This window comes from Anomaloglossus baeobatrachus, unplaced genomic scaffold, assembly GCF_048569485.1.
Source record: "Anomaloglossus baeobatrachus isolate aAnoBae1 unplaced genomic scaffold, aAnoBae1.hap1 Scaffold_2744, whole genome shotgun sequence".
In the NCBI taxonomy this organism is placed as follows: domain Eukaryota; kingdom Metazoa; phylum Chordata; class Amphibia; order Anura; family Aromobatidae; genus Anomaloglossus; species Anomaloglossus baeobatrachus.
Genome location: NW_027442240.1, coordinates 116,898 through 123,871, shown reverse-complemented (window position 1 = coordinate 123,871; position 6,974 = coordinate 116,898).

Sequence of the window (6,974 nt, the reverse complement as noted above, 5' to 3'; positions counted from 1 at the left end):
TGGCATCCTATACGTGGCTATTGGACCTTGCTATAGTCCCACTAGTGCCAAGACATTTGCAGAGCGCATCTGCCTGCGTTGCACACTCCAACTAATTATAAGTAAGCCATTATACTAGCAAACACTCAGTGTACCTAGTGGCATCCTATACGTGGCTATTGGACTTTGCTATAGTCCCACTAGTGCCAAGACATTTGCAGAGCGCATCTGCCTGCGTTGCACACTCCAACTAATTATAAGTAAGCCATTATACTAGCAAACACTCAGTGTACCTAGTGGCATCCTATACGTGGCTATTGGACCTTGCTATAGTCCCACTAGTGCCAAGACATTTGCAGAGCGCATCTGCCTGCGTTGCACACTCCAACTAATTATAAGTAAGCGATTATACTAGCAAATACTCAGTGTACCTAGTGGCATCCTATCTGTGGCTATTGGACTTTGCTATAGTCCCACTAGTGCCAAGACATTTGCAGAGCGCATCTGCCTGCGTTGCACACTCCAACTAATTATAAGTAAGCCATTATACTAGCAAACACTCAGTGTACCTAGTGGCATCCTATACGTGGCTATTGGACTTTGCTATAGTCCCACTAGTGCCAAGACATTTGCAGAGCGCATCTGCCTGCGTTGCACACTCCAACTAATTATAAGTAAGCCATTATACTAGCAAACACTCAGTGTACCTAGTGGCATCCTATACGTGGCTATTGGACTTTGCTATAGTCCCACTAGTGCCAAGACATTTGCAGAGCGCATCTGCCTGCGTTGCACACTCCAACTAATTTTAACTTAGCCATTATACTAGCAAACACTCAGTGTACCTAGTGGCATCCTATACGTGGCTATTGGACTTTGCTATAGTCCCACTAGTGCCAAGACATTTGCAGAGCGCATCTGCCTGCGTTGCACACTCCAACTAATTATAAGTAAGCCATTATACTAGCAAACACTCAGTGTACCTAGTGGCATCCTATACGTGGCTATTGGACTTTGCTATAGTCCCACTAGTGCCAAGACATTTGCAGAGCGCATCTGCCTGCGTTGCACACTCCAACTAATTTTAACTTAGCCATTATACTAGCAAACACTCAGTGTACCTAGTGGCATCCTATACGTGGCTATTGGACTTTGCTATAGTCCCACTAGTGCCAAGACATTTGCAGAGCGCATCTGCCTGCGTTGCACACTCCAACTCATTATAACTAAGTTGCATTGTCAGGGATATTTATTCTTTATTATTCTGCTGTTAATAAAGCTAGACCACCACTGCAATCTTCACCACCTCTCAATTTTTACTACCACATTTTCAGTCCACAATCTTGTCGCAATCAACATGAGTGGCAAAATGACAGATGCTGGTGGAAAGGGGAAGAGGCGTGGTGGAAAAGGCAAAAAAGGTTTTGTCTGTGGGGAAAGTGGCAAAGCTCCATTATCATCTGCTGAAGATAGACCATCTACCAGCAAAAGTAAGATGTCTACTACTTACCGTGGACAATCCGATGTGCTCCCTTTTTTACGGACACGAACAACAGGAAGAAAGGTAGATGATGGGCAAAAAAGGAAAATGCTTGAATGGATCTCAAGTGGTCCAACAAGTGCCCTCTCAGCCACTTCAAGTACCGCATCCAAAAAACACCAGTCCTCTGAGTTGTCATCCCAATCACACTTGATTTCTCCCAGCTCTGAAGTCTCCATCAGCCCTGCACAGTATGGTGGAACTGAGATGGCTGAGTCTGCAGAGCTGTTCAGTCACACTATAGCCTGGGAATCAGAGGTCTGCTCCCAAGCTACAGTGAGTACAGAACAGGAAATGGTCTGCAGTGATGCCCAGAACCTTTGTGACTCTGATTCAGGCCGTGAGGACCAAGTTTCTGAGCATAATGTTGACCCTTTGTCACAAACTGTAACACCTGTGGTTATAGACAATGAGGAACATACTGATGAAGATGAGACGCAGATACCCGATTGGGATGACAACTTAAATATTCGGTCAGGGCAAGAAGAGGCTCGGTCTGAGGGGGAGGGGAGTGCAAACACAACAATTGATGATGAAGTTCTAGATCCCACCTACTGTCAACCCCCAGTCAGGCACTCGAGGAGGTCAACAGAGGCGGTGGAGGAGGATGCAACCGACGACGAAGTTACCTTGCGCCTTCCTGGACAGAGTCGGAGCACTGGTAGCACGTCTACAACTGCATCCTCAGCCACCACTCTGCCTATGAGCATTATTCGGGGTGGATCAACAGGTCGCATGGCCTCTAAGCCTTGCCTAGCCTGGTCCTTTTTTGACATAGAAAAAGATCGCCCAAATCATGTGATATGTAAAATTTGTCATGATTCTCTTAGTAGAGGTCAAAACCTCAGCAGTTTGACAACTTCTTCCATGAATCGTCACATGAATAAATATCATAGGTCCCGGTGGGAAGCTCACTGTGCTGCAATGCTGCAAGAGCGAACCATCCACCGCCCGCCCCTTCCAGTGCATCCGCACGCTCTTCATCTTCTAGGACTGTGGGGACAGCTGTCACACCTGTTTTTCCACGCCAAACTTCCACCACTGTAACCGCAACAGGCAGTTTGCTTGTAAGGTCGTCAGTTGGTTTGGAAGGGGAAACAAGTGAGTGTGTACAGCTCTCTCAGACATCGATAGCACCAACGTTGGATGAAGGCAACATCATGTCTCCGCCTGCACTTTCCTCACAAACCTGCATTTTTCCAGGGACACCCTACTCAACACCGTCTACACACAGCAGCCAGATCTCTGTCCCTCAGATGTGGTCAAATAAAAGGCCACTTCCTCCGACCCATGACAAAGCTAAGAGGTTGACTCTATCCCTCTGTAAGCTGTTGGCTACCGAAATGCTGCCTTTCCGCCTAGTGGACACACAGGATTTTAGAGACCTTATGTCTGTCGCTGTGCCCCAGTACCAGATGCCTAGTCGCCACTACTTCTCTAAGAAAGGTGTGCCCGTGCTACACCAGCATGTCGCACACAACATCACCGCTTCCTTGAGAAACTCTGTGTGTGAACGGGTGCATTTCACCACCGATACTTGGACCAGTAAGCATGGACAGGGACGTTACATGTCGCTGACTGGGCACTGGGTAACTATGGTGATAGATGGTGAAGGGTCTGCTGCACAAGTCTTGCCGTCCCCACGACTTGTGTGTCAATCCTCTGTCTGTCCAAGTTCCGCCACAGCTTCTGCATCCTCCACCTCATCTGGGTCCTCCACCTCCGCCCCAAGCCTGCCTGGTCAGGCCACCAGCGTTCTCACTGCGCAGAAGGAATCACGCACGCCTCATTACTATGCTGGCAGCAGAGCGTAACGGCATCAGGCGGTCTTTAGCTTGACATGTCTTGGGAATAAGAGTCACACAGCTGAGGAGTTGTGGTCAGCTCTGCGGTCCGAGTTTAATAAATGGTTGTCTCCACTCAACCTGCAGCCTGGTAAGGCCGTGTGCGACAATGCTGCAAACCTGGGTGCGGCACTTCGCCTGGGCATTGTGACACACGTACCTTGTATGGCTCACGTGTTGAACCTTGTCGTCCAGCAATTTTTAACACACTATCCCGGCCTAGATGGCCTTCTGAACAGGGCACGAAAACTGTCAGCTCACTTCCGCCGTTCAAGCGCCGCAGCAGAGCGACTTGCATCGCTCCAGAAGTCTTTCGGCCTGCCGGTTCATCGCCTGAAATGCGATGTGGCGACACGCTGGAATTCAACTCTCCACATGTTACAGCGACTGTGGCAGCACCGCAGAGCCCTGGTGCAATACGTCATGACGTATAGCCTGGGCCAACGAGATGCAGAGGTGGGGCAGATCACCCTGATGGAGTGGTCTCAGATCAAGGACCTATGCACCCTTCTGCACAGTTTCGACATGGCGACGAATATGTTTAGCTCTGACAATGCCATTATCAGCATGACGATTCCAGTCATTTACATGCTGGAGCACACGCTAAACACTATTCGGAGTCAGGGGGTGGGACAACATGAAGGGGAGGAACTACAGGAGGATTCATATGCGCAAGGGACAACAACATCACCAAGGTCCAGACGTTCATCATCACCAACGCAGCAGGCATGGGACCATGGGGAACAGGGATCGACAAGGGCGCATAGTAGCAGGCGAAATGTTGAGCAAGGTGCAGGAGAACATGAAGAAATGGAGGACGAACTGTCCATGGACATGGAAGACTCAGCGGATGAGGGAGACCTTGGTCAAATTTCAGTTGAAAGAGGTTGGGGGGAGATGTCAGAGGAAGAAAGAACGGGTAGCACCTCTATGCCACAAACACAGCGTGGACTTGGTCCGCATGGCTGCGCAAGACACATGAGTGCCTTTTTGTTGCACTACCTCCAACATGACAGTCGTATTGTCAAAATTAGAAGTGATGATGACTACTGGATTGCCACACTATTAGATCCCCGGTACAAGTCCAAATTTTGTGACATAATTCCAGCCATAGAAAGGGACGCACGTATGCAGGAGTATCAGCAGAAGCTGTTACTCGATCTTAGCTCGGCTTTTCCACCAAACAACCGTGCAGGTGCAGGGAGGGAATCTCCCAGTTGTAACTTGACAAACATGGGACGGTCTCGTCATCTTCAACAGTCTACCCGTACCAGTAGGACCGTATCTGGTGCCGGTAACAGCAATTTTATGGAATCTTTTCATAATTTTTTTAGACCCTCTTTTGCAAGGCCACCAGAGACAACAAGTCTGACACATACTCAACGGCTGGAGAGGATGATACAGGAGTATCTCCAAATGAACATCGATGCCATGGCTGTGCAACTGGAGCCTTGCTCCTTTTGGGCTTCAAACCTAGAAAAATGGCCAGAGCTCTCCAGTTACGCCTTGGAGATTTTGTCGTGTCCAGCTGCCAGCGTTGTCTCTGAACGTGTATTCAGTGCTGCTGCACTTTCCCCACAGACAAAACCTTTTTTGCCTTTTCCACCACGCCTCTTCCCCTTTCCACCAGCATCTGTCATTTTGCCACTCATGTTGATTGCGACAAGATTGTGGACTGAAAATGTGGTAGTAAAAATTGAGAGGTGGTGAAGATTGCAGTGGTGGTCTAGCTTTATTAACAGCAGAATAATAAAGAATAAATATCCCTGACAATGCAACTTAGTTATAATGAGTTGGAGTGTGCAACGCAGGCAGATGCGCTCTGCAAATGTCTTGGCACTAGTGGGACTATAGCAAAGTCCAATAGCCACGTATAGGATGCCACTAGGTACACTGAGTGTTTGCTAGTATAATGGCTAAGTTAAAATTAGTTGGAGTGTGCAACGCAGGCAGATGCGCTCTGCAAATGTCTTGGCACTAGTGGGACTATAGCAAAGTCCAATAGCCACGTATAGGATGCCACTAGGTACACTGAGTGTTTGCTAGTATAATGGCTTACTTATAATTAGTTGGAGTGGGCAACGCAGGCAGATGCGCTCTGCAAATGTCTTGGCACTAGTGGGACTATAGCAAAGTCCAATAGCCACGTATAGGATGCCACTAGGTACACTGAGTGTTTGCTAGTATAATGGCTAAGTTAAAATTAGTTGGAGTGTGCAACGCAGGCAGATGCGCTCTGCAAATGTCTTGGCACTAGTGGGACTATAGCAAAGTCCAATAGCCACGTATAGGATGCCACTAGGTACACTGAGTGTTTGCTAGTATAATGGCTTACTTATAATTAGTTGGAGTGTGCAACGCAGGCAGATGCGCTCTGCAAATGTCTTGGCACTAGTGGGACTATAGCAAAGTCCAATAGCCACGTATAGGATGCCACTAGGTACACTGAGTGTTTGCTAGTATAATGGCTTACTTATAATTAGTTGGAGTGTGCAACGCAGGCAGATGCGCTCTGCAAATGTCTTGGCACTAGTGGGACTATAGCAATGTCCAATAGCCACGTATAGGATGCCACTAGGTACACTGAGTGTTTGCTAGTATAATGGCTTACTTATAATTAGTTGGAGTGTGCAACGCAGGCAGATGCGCTCTGCAAATGTCTTGGCACTAGTGGGACTATAGCAAAGTCCAATAGCCACGTATAGGATGCCACTAGGTACACTGAGTGTTTGCTAGTATAATTGCTTAGTTTAAAAAAGTTGGAGTGTGCAATGCAGGCAGACGTGCTCTGCAAATGTCTTTGCACTAGTGGGACTATAGCAAAGTCCAATAGCCACGTATAGGATGCCACTAGGTACACTGAGTGTTTGCTAGTATAATGGCTTACTTATAATTAGTTGGAGTGTGCAACGCAGGCAGATGCGCTCTGCAAATGTCTTGGCACTAGTGGGACTATAGCAAGGTCCAATAGCCACGTATAGGATGCCACTAGGTACACTGAGTGTTTGCTAGTATAATGGCTTACTTATAATTAGTTGGAGTGTGCAACGCAGGCAGATGCGCTCTGCAAATGTCTTGGCACTAGTGGGACTATAGCAAAGTCCAATAGCCACAGATAGGATGCCACTAGGTACACTGAGTGTTTGCTAGTATAATGGACCTGACATTACCTCTCTACTAACCAGAATCCCACAATGTCTGTCTGCTATTTCATCCTTCTTCTCTGTGCGATTCCTAAAACTTAACATGGACAAAACAGAATTCATTGTCTTTCCTCCTCCTCACTCATCTCCTCCAACAAGCCTTTCCATCAAACTCGATGGTTGCTTACTCTCCCCAGTCTCACAAGCTCGTTGCCTTGGAGTGACCCTCGACTCTGCTCTATCCTTCAAGCCACACATCCAAGCCCTCTTCACCTCATGCCGATTACAACTCAAAAACATCTCCCGGATCCGTGCTTTCCTTAACCAAGAATCATCAAAAACATTAGTGCATGCCCTCATCATCTCCCGCCTCGACTACTGCAACCTCCTGCTCTCTGGCCTCCCTTCCAACACTCTTGCACCCCTCCAATCTATCCTAAACTCTGCGGCCCGCTTAATCCACCTCTC